The 15,394-nt window shown below is 38.6% G+C and overlaps 1 protein-coding gene across 2 annotated transcripts in view; it reads left to right on the forward strand.

Annotated features, from left to right (window-relative positions):
- Nucleotides 1–6,336: 6,336 nt before the first annotated feature.
- Nucleotides 6,337–15,394, forward strand: part of LOC129437764 (TRPM8 channel-associated factor homolog) — a 64,744-nt gene continuing 55,686 nt past the window's right edge. The window contains exons 1-3 of one of the 2 annotated variants that reach the window (XM_055196058.2): nt 6,337–6,461; nt 7,754–7,854; nt 9,947–10,068. The gene's annotated coding sequence lies outside the window, so the exon portion shown is untranslated. Of the gene's footprint in view, nt 6,462–7,628; nt 7,855–9,946; nt 10,069–15,394 lie in introns of those variants that run through there. The other variant, XM_055196056.2, reaches the window with a different exon arrangement.

Below are 15,394 nucleotides of genomic sequence, written 5' to 3' on the forward strand. Positions count from 1 at the left end.
TTTTTTTTTTCATTAAAACCTTTAAATCCCATTTTCTTTTAGTCATGGAAGTAAAAAAGCAGGCTTATAGTTGCTTTAAATGTATGGCTATCCAATATCATCAAAAAAATACTTTACAAGTATGTAAGAAAAGGTTTGTACTGTAAAAATACTTTATTTGTAACAAACAGGAGATAAAGAATTTACAAACGGCCCTCCACAAGGTTCAGCACTTGGACAGCGTCAGTTTTTTAAGCATTACTTAAAAATGTTTCTCATCCCACCATATCCACAGGTACAGAGTCATACATAAATCCGTGAGGTAGCGTTTTAAAAAAACATTTAAAAACAGATGCATTTGTTTAAAGCAAAGCATTTATTTACTTACCAGGCTGCAGGTGAAGCAGCTCTTTGTGCCTTCTAACGTCTCATAATTAGTCCTCATTTATGTCCAAGAGACTCAATAATAATCTTTTGCATTCAATCCTTTAATCTTTCATATTTAAAAGCGTTTTTGTGCTGCTCGCGCATATTACTAATGTGCTCTTTAAATAACAAAAAAACACATTGAGCCATTGACTTTAGAGTTTAGACCAGGTTTTTAGTTGCCTCAAAATAGCAACACGCCAACAATGCGCCTGAACACACCTCGTTTCAAAAGGGGGCACAAATGCATTTGTTATTTAAACAACGGGGCGCTAAAAATGAAAATTATAATTGCGCAGGGTGGAAACTGGCAAATGAAACTTGCGTTGCGCATTGCGCTGCATTGCACCGGGTGTAAGATAGAGCCCCTTAAAGTCAACAACAGTTCTCTAGTTTCAGGTAAGCTAAGCTTAATTTGGTTGCAAAGTAGTTGCTTATAAAATTACTAAGCCTATTTGGAGATAGATGTTTAATGTGACAAAATGTTCTGAGCAGGTGTTGTCAGTGAACAGGCTGTAAAACTTACAGAAGTTACATACACTCATGAAAAACTGATGCTGATTATCTGGGAAACATTCTCTAACAACAGTCAAGTTGTCATTGTTTGTGTCAAACAAGTTTTGCATTTGTTGTAACATTAAAACGGGTGATCAGACTTACTCTGTGCTCAAAGTGATGCTCGGAGCTCCATTCCCCTATCCCATTTCTCTGTGGGTGAACCAGGATATGCTTTTTTATTGATTGTTAAATCTCACCCAGATATAACAGTGCTATTTTCTGATTGGCTATTGTGTAGCCTCTTTCTTTTTTTTTTGATTGGCTGATAAGTGGCATGCTCCACTAGAACTCCAGGGGAGACGGGCTTGATAGAGCGAGCAGTGTCCCTTTATGTTGCTATGATGCTCTGTATTTTCCCTTGGCCTTTCACATAGGGGTTGAAGTGACTGACAGCCTACTGTGTAGAATACATTAGGAATAAAAAAGATACTTGATGCAATTGTTTTAAAATAACTTAATATTTAACTTTTATTTATGCCATAAGTCAGCACTAAACGCACGACTCAAATTCTCCAGGGAAAGAAATATCTTGGCTTTTCCATTGCATATCTTCATTTTATAGTTGATGAGTTGGATGAATTGTTGAGGAGTCAGGAGCTTTGCAGTATCCAGATGTAATAAGGAATGTGGCCCTTGCATTGTATGGCACATTGCATGGAATATGAACTACCCTATCTTATGTGATTTTGTTAAATGGTCAATCAAGCCTTTAATGGACAGCAGCCCTCCGCTTCAAAAACAGCAGACCCCCAACATCAAGCTTAGCAGAGCAGGGGTGGATGGCAAGAATGGTTTTGGTTGGCTAAAGAAAGATGGTGATGACCTCGAAAGTGCAACGCCTGCAGCACAGAAATGGTAAAGTCCATTGTGTTGACCTGGAAAATGGGTGACCTAGGAATGATTGCTACACATTACAGCCTGTAAACTGTTAAGTCTTTAAACTTTGTACAACCAGAATGTACTGTAGTGAAATGACAAAGGAAACTATATTAAATGTCCTGTAAGAATTAGGCAAATGATATAGATGTGTCATGGAGTGACTTTTGAAGGGCGGAAATCTGGGCTTTATTGACAGCAGGTGTGCAGATGAGTGTAGCGATTGTGGATTGGGGGATTTGATGAAGAGGAGGTGTATAAAGGGAGCATCGAAAACACAGGAAGGGGAAGTGTTTTTATTCCAGCCAATACGGCGGGGTGAGACGGAGCGTTAGGGTGAGTGGAGAAACGGATGTGCTGTGGATGTTGTAGACTGGGCGAAGAGGAACCGAGGAACAGATACTGGGCTGAGTATAACATAATATCTTTATTGAAGTGTCATGTGGAAATGTGTAACTTACTTGGAAGAAATCGTAAGCAGTGAAGACCTACCGGAAGTACAGTGAAGGAGGCCGACTCGAGGAATATTGTACGGTGGGCCGTGTTTACATCGGATATCTGGAAGGAAGATGAAAAGATCTCATGTCAACGAAATTGTGAGTACACCAAATTGCCATCGTGTCAGTGTTACCTTGCAAGTGTGAAATATCAGTGAGCCTCTTGTGAGTTGTGACCAGTGTGTAAGCGGCCCCACCGTGGAAAGGACTGGTGGGTGAGCCGGAACCAGCTAAAGAAGGAGGACGTTATATTGTCGTGGCGGTGACGCTTTCATCTGGCCATCCGCTGCATCGGTGCCCTAAATTTTCCAGGACAAGTCCCCGGTCAGATGTGGTTCTGACCTTATTTGACTGTGAGTGTGTGGAGTGCAGTGGGTGAGTCTTTTCCATTGATGTGTGTGTACACTTGGAAATTGCAGTGTCGTGCTGTGTCCATGTTGTCAGCAATCACCTCTTAGGCCAGAAAGAGATCCTGGCGGAGAGGACGAGTACTGGTGCTGGTGGACGACCATTTTCTTATATACGCTGCTTGTGACATCCTGATTCCTTTTTCCCCACCTGGTGGTGGCGAGGCAATGATATCAAGTAAGAAACAGTGTGAATATTGTGGGAAACGTCAACGGTGGGAAGTATTGGCTGCTGCATGGAAAACCAGCTGTGTGTGTATGATTACCTGTCTGTGGAGTGTCTAGATCTCTTGTCCTGTTGGTTGGAAGAGAGGAGAGGGAAGCGTTCGATTCACTCTTGTGGTACACCTTGGGTGCAACGACCTACCTGAACTTACCCGTGTGGTGACACCAGCCGAGGCCGCGTCGGGCCCAACGAGCAGCAGCTTTGACCCGCACATCTATCCGCCCTTGTTCGAAGCCAAGAGGTGGTATATTCTTCCCCCACATATTCACTGGAGCCAAGTAAATTCGAGAAGGAGTCTGTGTGTCTGTTTGCTATTCGCCCTACAGGTCTGAGCCTACGGCTCTGTGTCGTCGTGGAAGTGTTTTCTACGGTTGAAAGTGACCGTGTGGAGTGTTGTCTGGGAAGACTGTTCCGGTGAAGAAGGCTACAAGTGTCGTGGCAAAGACATCCTCTCTAGTCTCACAAGCTTCAAAAGGGCTAAAGCCTGTCGTCTACCTCTCTGAGGGTCTGTGAGTTGTAACCATTTACTGCCATTCTGTATCCTCACTGTACGCCTACAGCTAACAACCAGTGTATTACTCCTGTATACTCACCTGTATGGCCAAGTAAAGACTCAGTTGCCCTTCTGTATACTCACTGTATGCCCAAAGATAAAATCCAGCATTTTACTCTTGTATACTCACCTGTATGCCCAAGTAAAGACCCAGTTGCCCTTCTGTATACTCACTGTACGCCCAAAGCTAAAAGCCAGCGTATTACTCTGTATACTCACCGTACGCCCAAAGCTAAAAGCCAGCGTATTACTCTTGTATACTCACCTGTATGCCCAAGTAAAGACCCAGTTGCCCTTCTGTATAGTCACCGTACGCCCAAAGCTAAAAGCCAGCGTATTACTCTGTATACTTACCGTACGCCCAAAGCTAAAAGCCAGCGTATTACTCTTGTATACTCACCTGTATGCCCAAGTAAAGACCCAGTTGCCCTTCTGTATACTCACTGTACGCCCAAAGCTAAAAGCCAGTGTATTACTCTTGTATACTCACCTGTATGGCCAAGTAAAGACCCAGTTGCCCTTCTGTATACTCACCGTACGCCCAAAGCTAAAAGCCAGTGTATTACTCTGTATACTCACCGTACGCCCAAAGCTAAAAGCCAGCGTATTACTCTTGTATACTCACCTGTATGCCCAAGCAAAGACCCAGTTGCCCTTCTGTATACTCACCGTACGCCCAAAGCTAAAAAGCCAGTGTATTACTCCTGTATACTTACCTGTATGCCCAAGTAATGACCCAGTGTACCCTTCTGAATACTTACCTGAACGTCCAAAGTCAGGAGTCAGCGTAGCACCCTTGAAGACCCAGTGTGTCCGCCTGTATTTTCACCTGTTTGCTAAGAACTAAGAGCCAGTGTTTGATCTCTGTATACTCACCAGAGTGTCCAAAGTAGAGGAGCAGAGTGTCGTCCTGTATACTCATCTGAACGATCCAAGTCCAGATTCCGTGCAGCCATTTTGCACCCTCACCTGTATCCTGAAGGCCAGGAATCCAACACGCTTGTCCACCTACTTACAGGCTGGTCCATCATCTTAGGCCCAGACGCTGTCCAACTACCTACCCGTAAACCTTCTAGGGGTTCCAGTGTCGAGCCCAGGAACTCGCCGCAAACAGCATCAGGTACTTGCCTCGTACATTCTTCAGTGTTACTTACCATCTTCATCCTTCACGTCCAGGAAAGGAAAAGGCTCCACTGGCAGTCCTCCTGCAGAACAGAACAAAGGCAACGCTGTGAATAATCTGGTTGACGTCATGTGGAAGGAAAATAGGAAGAGCTGGAAGACCTACCTGAGAGTCCCCGCGACGGCGTCCGAGCGACTCTGGATTCACACTCTCTGGCCCAGAGAGTTTGATTTTAGTTTTTTCCTTTCCCCCTTCCCACTTCCCTTTTAATTAACTTAAATAACGTTTTTTAACATTTTACTTATGCTCCTTGTGTGTCTGGTCATTGGGGTGTTCTTGGGACCTCCTCGAGGTGGAAACTAGGGAGGGGCGAGACTCACGACACCTGTGGTCCGCTCCGACCTGTGACAGATGTGCTTGCTCAGCTATAAATTAATCTTATTTAATATTTGATTATTAATAAAACCCCAAAATTACAAATATTGGCAACAAAGGCATATAATTGTTTTACAATTGTTAGCGAGACAACCGACTGACCAAGCAGCAGGGTGGCACTAAAGTAAGCCAATGCTGGGGATGGCACCTGGTAGAAAGAGTCAGAGGGCAAGGCATCAGGCAGGAAATGTTATCAGAAAGAGCAGTGAGGCAGGCAGATGGGATGAAGAGAGCCACAGAAGAGCCAACCGATGTAAAGTTAGGCATAGAGAGGGAAGATGAGGCTTGGAGAACAGGGCAGATGCTGTGACACACTTTTAGCTATACTATTAGATCAGATACTGGCCTTTGGTTGCCTAAATTGTTTATTGTTTCATAAGACAGAAACAGGTTTACAAGTAAAGGTTAGGTTAACAAGTGAAAACTCTTCCTAAATTAAGCATGCATTTATAAGTTAAGAAAAATAATACACTATTAAAAAAGCACCTGTATGTCCAGCTGTGCAGTCTGGAGTACATTGCTTTGTGTGTAGTCCCATAAGGATTGGTTGGTCTTGAGTATATTATCTCTTGTCAGGTACACTCATACAGCCTCCGGATGGGTCATCGTTCATAATTTGGTTATTTAAATCAGCTTCAGTCAATCTTATAAATACAGGGTGAGTTATCTGTGAAAGACAAGCATATGCAAAGAAAATCATAAAAAGTTGCTCGTATTAGTAATAATTAGAATCAGATTGGTTTATCTTTTTTAATGGTTAATCAAGTGTAAAATCATAGAATTCATGTAAAATTAACAAAGAAATTATATAGACGGGGTGCAGGTGCGCGATTAAAATAAAAAATGCGCACCTGCTCTAAAATGCGCTTTTGTGTACCAACGTTGCTGGAATTTTGTTGCACAAAATTAACCGTGGTTTTATTGTGTAAAAGTGTAGATTGTCTGAACCTGACTTGCATATTGTGGACCATTATTTGATATTACCACATCAGGTATGCCGTGTCTTGCAAACAGTGATTTCAATGCAATGATTATGCTTCTGCTCGTAGTGTCATTCAGCTTTGCAATCTCTGGAAACTTGGAGTATCTACACATAGCAAATAAAAAATAAAAAAAAATCCATTGTGATGAAATGAAGTGGTTCATTTGTGTGACTATTTAGATGAGTGTTGCATAATAGAACATTGTGATACAACGTGAAAACGTTTCTCTTGTTCACTTCCCCAGGACCAGTCTACATCATTTTCTAGCAGCTGTCTGAGTGGAGCACTTACATCTGAAAAGTTGGGAATGAACTTGGCTAAATACTGCACTGCACCATACCCAGAAATCTTTGGAGCGCTTGCTTGTCTTCTCTTCATCTGGTTTCAGTCCTTCTGCTGTAAGTACATGACCGATATACTTGAATTGTGATGTTCTAATTTGACATTTCTTTTTGTTTAGCTTGAGGTTGTATTCTCTTGCCCTTTGGAGCAATTTTCTCAGTCTGGCATCATGCTCTTGTACTGTTTCACCCCAAACGAGTAATTATCCCTTATGTTTATCATCCCATCCTCAATCATTTATGCTGACCATATTCTAAAAGGTAAATGCAGAAATCTATATCTTTCTATAGGCATGTTAAATGTACACAACTTGAAGCTTTCATTGTCCATTGGCATATTTGAACTTCTTCTACTGTAAGTAGAGGATATTGTTCACGTTTGATTACATTCTAAAAAATACTGGGTTGTTTTTAACCCAGGGTTGGGTAACTATAGGACAGAACACATTTCTGGGTTGAAATGACCCAAATAATGGGTTGTTTTAACCCAACTGTTGGGTTGTGTCAACATGGTTGATTAACAATAACCCAGCAGTTGGGTTAAAACAACCCATTATTTGGGTCATTTTAACACAGAAATGTGTTCTGTCCTATAGTTACCCAACCCTGAGTTAAATATTTTTTAGAGTGTACCTTATTTAAATCTTGTAGGTCCAGCCATGCGAATTTTGCCTGGCTTGACAATCGTTACCATGCTGCTACCCAATCAGTTGGCTACAGTTTGTCTTTCTATTACTGTCATATCTTTCATCTGGTGCAATTTTTTTATTTTTCTTTCTTTTAGTGCAACTGGAACTTTTCTTGGAGCATGTACAACAGGCTTTACTGATGGATCAAGTTGAATATAAAGTAGTGCTGGGCAAAGATTAATCGCGATTAATCGCATACAAAATAAAAGTGATTTTTGGCATAATATATGAGTATGTGCTGTGTGTAATTATTATGTATAAATAAATACACACACATTCATGTATGTATTTAAGAAACATTTACATGTTTATATATATTATTTATATTTTTATATATTCTATATTAAAAATAAATTGAAAGCAATTATATATAAGTAAAACAATTCTGAAATGAATATATGAATGTGTTTGTGGTTAAATATACACAATTATTAGACACAGTACACGCACATATATTATGCAAAAAATCACTTTTATTTTGTATGCGATTAATCGCGATTAATCTTTGCCCAGCACTAATATAAAGATATTCTGGCATGCATCCTAGGCCACTGAGGATATCTTCAAACTCTTTCAGAATGTCATCATAATTAGCAGACACATCATGTATCCTTTTTATCATGTCTACTGTCTGACATGTGGCTCTTCCTAATATTGCAGGAGCATCTTTTTCCACAATCTGGAACTGAATCTTGTGATTTTGACCTATGTACTCACAGGCTGGCTGTTTCCTTTTCCAATGGCGACATCTGGTGTCCAAAGTATGTAATTAACTTGCAGGTGTATTTTAGTAGCTTGTCCATTATGTTCAGCGAGTTGAAAGTCTTTAATGAGAGAACGTTACATTCTGCACCAGTGTCCAAATTGAATTTCACTTATTTGCCTCTTATCTTGAGCACTTCAGACCACTCTTACTTTTCTTGGATCTCAGTAGTGACAGACTGTACGTTTTTTAGCTTGTTGTCACATTCCTCTGCATGTGCATCTTTCTGGTGTGTTTTTCATCATTTTTTAACAATTTTGGAAAGTGTTTTTTTATGTAGTGCTGTAGCCTGGGTTTCCCCATGCTGCCTTGCGTGCAAATTTATTCATGCTGCAAGTCTAGCATGGAAACCATAGACCAATTTTTCCCCTGAAATAGGGAACCAATCAGAGAACTTGGAGGGGGCAACAAGACAATGATGACACCAAAGCAGTTTTGTTTATCCAACATGGCAGCAGACGCGAAGTTACTTTTCAATGCAGGCTTAGATAGTGTTCTAAGTAGTTTTGAACGCAAGTTTATTTAAAAAAGAGCAACTTTTTAACAATTTCATATCCAAGAAGGATGTTTGGATATGGCAAGACATGATAGTCACAGAGTTTTATAGGACCAACCTGCTTCACTGTAAACCCGAATGCTCAAAGTAATTAATTGTATTTAGTAGGGGTGTCCTCGACTAAGGATTTACATATTCGAATCAGAATTTTCTAATCTTTTTATAGTCGTCCGATAGTCGAATCATCTATGTTTGTGCGCATGGGTGGGAGGGGCACCGGGTAGTCAACAAATGGTTAACTTTTATTTTCTTTAACAAGCAGCACACAGAAATAAATGTCTGATAAAGTGATCAAAACTGTCTTTGAAGTGATGAACGATGACAAAACTGACGATGCATTTGTATCCTTTTTAAGTTAAAATGAAAGGCATATAGGCTAGACATATTTCGTTAAATGATTCCTCATAATATTTTAAAGCCACGATTATAATACAGAACATAAAACATGATGAGCAAAATGACCTAAGAAAATAATACTAGTTTTTAGACAAAAAATATACAATTTAAGTGAATTTGTGCTTAAAACAAGCAAAAATAACTGCCAATTGGGTGAGAAAATTTTACTTGAATTAAGTGTTTAAGAAAAAAGAAATATTATTTCACAATTTTTTTCTCACCCCATTGGCAGATAATTCTGCTTGTTTTAAGGACAATTTCACTTAAATTGTATATTATTTGTCTTAAAACTAGACTTATTTTGCTCATCAAGAAAAAGCATATTATTTAATAATTTTTAGATATTTCTACTGAAAACAAGACAAAAATACTAAGTGAGAAAGTAATTTTTTGCAGTGTAGGGTCAAGCACGCGTTCCTTAGTATCATAGAACAATACACTGATCGAGGGAAACTCAGCTGTTTCTTTGTCTCTAATACCTGTTCCCTTATTGCAGGTAAAACCCAAAACCTATTATTTATTGCTTTAATGCTTCAGTGACTGTTGTGGGAATTATTATGAGTTTGTTTTATGCACTTTATTAGTTAAAAAGTAATGTTAAACTGTGTTTAATGAAAAGTAGGTCACGCATGGCGCATGTGAATCCCCCCATGTGACGATAACTTGAGCGTAATGGTTGTGGTCTAAAAATGATTATTTCTAATGATGTGTATATTAAGGTTATGGCAATGCAATGTTTATATGTATTGATCAGTACTTGTAGGCCAATAAAATAAGCTTTTATTTCGGTGCCCGTAGTGCTACATAAAAGCACATGGTCCGTACATTCACTAAACATGGATATAGAACTTTATTTTTTATGTGGTACGTGTTTTTGTGATTTTTCATATCACTACATTATGACCAACAGTAATTATGTTTTATGAATGTTATTCCTGTGACGGACAAAATTACATTTATCATATTTAATAATGAATTAACAATTTCAATGCCCTGTTTGTGTTTGATATTGTTTAATTTAAGCATACTTTTGAATGACGTGTGTGAATCAGTTCATACTTTTAACTTTGTTCTTGCATCTAATTTGCTAATACTGTTTGAATTATAATGTTTAACTGTGTAAATGTTTGCTTTTCAGATTTCAAATAAGATGATAGACTGGGAGTGCAAGGTGTAAAAAGATTAATCGTTCAAGACTCCACCTCCTCAGACACCACAAACTACAACATAGACACTGCTCAAAAATAAGTACACTTCCATGTATGTATCATGATTGCCCCTGCATGTTTCACACATTCGGTAAATTCAAAAGTCACCTGTGTAGAAGCCATGTGTAACCGGGGCATAATATGCTCCATTCATACCTACCCGCCACTAGGGGGCACTCGTGTTTACGTGATGCATAGTAGAGTGCACACGGAGGAAGAGTGTACTACATGTGTGTATTGTGCTTGTTCATAGCTGTCTGTAGCTGAGCACATGAGCAGTTGTGTGTAAGATTAAAAGCAAACATCAGCCTTTCTTAAAGGGATAGTTCGGCCAAAATCGACATCAAACCCATGATCCACTCACCCCCAAGCCGTCCGAGTTGCATATGTCCATCGTTTTTCAGACAAACACATTTTCGGATATTTTAGAAAATATTTTAGATCTTTCTGTTCATTAAATGTAATGTTACGGGGTCCAGCAATAGTCCACGACCCTCAAGTCCAAAAAAGTGCGTCCATCCCTCACAAACCAAATCCAAACGGCTCCAGGATGACAAACAAAGGTCCTCCGTGGGCAATCCGCGCGGTGCTGCTGTAGAAACATCCACATTCAAAACGCCATCAACGCCATAAACCACCTTCCGGTAGCGCCGCCATCCTAGACTCAGGAGAGAGTATAAGCGTAGTGTACGGACTTTTCTTAGTGACGTATGACAAATTCGGAGGGCGGGGGCACAGAGCAGCAGCAGAGAAACTCTGTACGTTGCGTAAGCTCTCATCCTGAATGCGCATCACTCCAAAATGGCGGCGCTACCGGAAGGTAGTTTATAACGTTAATAACATTTTAAATATGGATATTTCTACAACAACACCGCACGGATTACCCACAGAAGACCTTTGTTTATCATCCTGGAGCCGTTTGGATTTAATTTGTGAAGGATGGACGCACTTTTTTGGACTTGAGGGTTGTGGACTATTGCTGGACCCCGTAACATTACATTTAATGAACAGAAAGATCTAAAATATTTTCTAAAATATCCGAAAATGTGTTTGTCTGAAAAACGATGGACATATGCAACTCGGACAGCTTGGGGGTGAGTAAATCATGGGTTTAATATCGTTTTTGGCCGAACTATCCCTTTAAGGAAAGGAGGAAAGTCCTGCTTGTGTTTTGCTTACCATCTTGTGCATCACGTATTTGCTGTCTGTCTGCAAGATATTTCCACGTGGATATACACATATCTAATGTATTGAGCGTGAGTGTTTATTTAAAGAGTTTAATTTAAGTTGCATGTTCTGTTATAATAATTGGAAATTTGTGGAAAATAACAATCCACTTTCTCTTTGACTGAATTATATTAGAGGGGAGAACAGATACACGTGTGTCAGCGCCTCGTTTCATGTTACAGCGTGTCACAGAGTGAGTTCATTTATTTTGTTTCATATTATAAATGTTATTGTGCATTTGAAGAAGAGAAAGAAACATTTTGTAATGTTTATATTATGTCAGCAATAAATATAATGTGTTAATAGGCTAAATATGAACACTTTGATACCATGATTGACATTGTATAAATTATTAATGAGGTGTAAACTGGATTCAGTTCAGATTTATTGAGTTAAGTGGCTAATGTTTATGTACTATGAATGTTTCTGTGTTTTGTCTATATTACAGAATAGCATCCAAAAGCCACTACCGTTGTTTTGTAGGTGTACATTTCATACAGGGCTATTTTTGTTTGTTTTGATTTATTTTCTCTGTTGATTTGGGATCTTTATAATCTTGAGAAGGAATGTGATTTAAGGAGAAATGTGAATTAACCCTTTCTAATCAGCCGAATTTCACCCAAAGGGAGTGTTCAATAGTTGGGCTACTGTTTTATTTGTTTTATTTATTTTTCTTTAAACTGAATAGGCCATTGTAACCAAATATTTACAGTGTATTTGAAGCTTGTGTTAATTTGATCTCTTTTTATATTTCTTGTAAACTTGGTTTATTATAATATACTACACAGGGGGAAATTTCACAGTCATTTAATGCTGTGTTTTCTCTTAACTCAGTCGGAAATAAAGAACCCCTGTTAGATGTATGGCTGTGCTGGAGTCTTTGTCATAGTGTGAAGGTTTACACGGCCACACATGTAATGGATAATTCCTAATAAGTGATGTACTAAATTCTGGCAGCATCATTTTCATGTTCGTAATCTTTTTTTGTTCCTGATTTTTTAGCTTGAAGATTCTGAAGTGCACATTGAGAATGCTCCAGTGGCTCTATTTACGGTGGTGCGTTACAGATCTAATGTGAACCTAAAGCATAGTGACCCAGTGAATGTCTCTGTTGTTCTTGAGGACGAATTGGTCACCACCCACAACCAACTTCCAGAGGCCTTTCTTGTCCTGTTTGAATTCCTGTATGCTTTTCACATACATATTCCTAAAGGACTTGCAAAAACATTTGTATTTGTGCAAAAAACTTTTGTTTGGCATGGAAGATGGGAAACTGTCTCCTAGCCTGCAAACCTTAATTTACTAAACTTGTGTATTTTGAGTTCTTGCACCTCAAATATTTCATTATCTAAACTTGTGTATTTTGAGTGCTTGCAAATCAAATGTGTCATTGACTATACTTTTCAATTTGAGTTCTTGCTAAGCAAATTATTTATTTTCTATATCAAGTTAAATCAACTTCTAAAATCTTTATCAAAATGCTTAAGCAATTTCACAGAAACACATGACATGTGTAATAAAATTTTGGCAATTTATTTCACAAAAGGATTGCTCCACAGCAAATTTCATACATTTAAACTAGCATGAGACAGTTGCATTAAACATCTCTCTTAAATTTACAAAATGTGATACAATCTGCAGTCAAAAATTAAAAGTCTGTTTAGAAACCCACATAAGTAAAGTTACCCTTTTAATGGGTTCAAGGTAACATAACTGTTTAACAGCATTTCATATTTTTCAGTCAAAAATGTAATTCTCTTAGCAACACAACATACCTTTTAACAGGCTCAAACTGTTTAACAGCATTTATAATGAGAAATGAGCAAGGAATGCTTAACAGCCAACTTGATATATTAACACCACACAGTTGCATTAAACATGACAATTTCTTAAACTGAACCGGTTTGTTAATACAATAACTTGTATCTACTTAGTTCTTATTGACAAGTAAAAAAAATCAAAGTAACATCAGTTAGATAACATTTAAGTAACTCTTTTTGTCTTTTGTGTGTGCTGAGGTAGTACAAGTTATGCTTCACATCAAATGTCTGATTTGCAAGAACTCAAAATATAATTGTGTAGTAATTAAAATGTTTGATATGCAAAAACTCAAAATATAACTGTGTAGTAATTAAAATGTTTGATATGCAAGAACTCAAAATATAACTGTGTAGTAATTAAAATGTTTGTGTTAACTTACTTAGTACTTTCAGTTAGGTCCAATTAACATAAATGAGAACCAGAAACTCAATAACTTATTCGGGTTTACAGTGTAGGCATGTCATCGACGAAGTCCATTTAACTTATAAATGGTAAGTGTTATTTATTAATATCATATTTTCATTATGCCTGTAGTCTACCTACTGTGGTTGTCACAGTGCCACTAAGTTGTGTTGCTTTTCAATATCAATATACAGCTACTCGTTTAGTTGCAAAGCTTTCAGCTGTGTGCACACGTACCCAATAAAAGTTTTTGACTCTTGAATTTATGTCGCACTGCATGCGTCATCTGGTATAATTGAAAGGATTGGCTTTGAGCTACGTACAGATTTATTTGATAGACATTTGTAGCGCCCAATAAACGGCTTATTACATACAGCACAAACACATTCATGTGTATGAGAGCTCAGACACCATAGATTATCGGATAACTAGCGGAGCAAAGACAAAATGACAACACATTATTAAGGTCATGGAGTCATGTGCTGTACATTCTGCAGGGTTCCTGTCTTACATAAGATTACATAAAGTTTAAAATTTTTGCCTTTTAAATAAGTGTGTTTTCATTGCCTTTATATGAAAACTTTGTAAGAACAACTTTCACCAACTCAACTCTCCCTGTGTCTCAATTCGTTCCCTAGCTCCCGAGGTCGTGAATCGGTATATCGTGTACACAGGTTCGGGCACTGGTAAGGACCCTAGCTCACTTGACATTGGGACAATGTTCACTTATTTCTGTCACGTGTCTAAGCGTTGTGATCACTCACAGCTGTTACTCATCAACAAGCGGCAAAACCAACATCTCTCTGGCTTAATTTTAAACAATACATTGTGAAAAACGCTGTCATTATTCTCTTACATATCCGTGCATAAAATTGAGGAATATAATTACATTTTAAATATATTTATATATTTTTTTACAATTTAGATAAACACATAATTATTTTAAATATTGAGTAAATTGTGGTCTCTTACTGTGTAGCGATGTGTGATTATATTTAAAATTAAAACAAACGTTTGTCTTTATAAAAGTTCTGTCACATTTTATAAAGTGTATTAAGTAAGATCACGTGATTTCCGGTAAGGGAACATAGGGACCATCGATGTTCACTGGTTTTTGCGTTGCATTGTGGGAATTTTTAGGGAACGAACGTTCCAGTGCACTGGACGGATTTTGCGATTGAGACAGCCCTTAAAATTACCGACTCCCTGATGAGTGCCCTGACTACTGAACAAGGGAGCTGATTGAGACACACCATTTGACTTTGTACATTTATCAGGAGATAAAGCGTGAACTCAGCGAGAGATGCTCTGCGCTGCATTGCCAAGTCCTCTGCCTTTTTGCAGACTTCAGATTTAGGGTACTTTTAAACTGTTTCAGCAAGTTTATTTTTTTCTGTGGGTTAAAGGGGGGGGGGTTTAATGGTATTTCAAGCATTCTGACTTATTAACACAGTTATAGAGTTGTTTCCTCATGCTAAACGCAGGCAAAGTGTAAAAACAGCAGTTGGACGTGTTACAGAGTATTTCTGTGCCGAATGCACTTCGCCAGGGTTCGTACAAGTTTCGGCTAATTTTTTTCGATTATGGTTCTAACTGCGTTTCAGGGGTTTTCGATACGTATCACTTCTTTATATGGGCTTCCCCCGGAAAACCCCGCCCACCCGTCAATCAGCGGGAGACGCTAGAGCTGCTAACAGCTTATCACGCCACTCAGCTTTGTTTAATTTCAAAAGTCAACAATGGCACGAAAGAAGAAGTGTGTTTTTGGATGTAAGGAAGAAAGCCAGCCTTATGGAAACAATGGATATAGTTTATTATCCGGGGTAGCAGCGGAGTTTTGCGTGTGTGTTTGATGCGGTGGATTTTCCCAACCAGGTCATGGCGAGTTGCACGTGGTAAGTAAGACTTCTGTCTTATGTTGGAAATAG

This window comes from Misgurnus anguillicaudatus, chromosome 24 (assembly GCF_027580225.2).
Source record: "Misgurnus anguillicaudatus chromosome 24, ASM2758022v2, whole genome shotgun sequence".
NCBI lineage: Eukaryota > Metazoa > Chordata > Actinopteri > Cypriniformes > Cobitidae > Misgurnus > Misgurnus anguillicaudatus.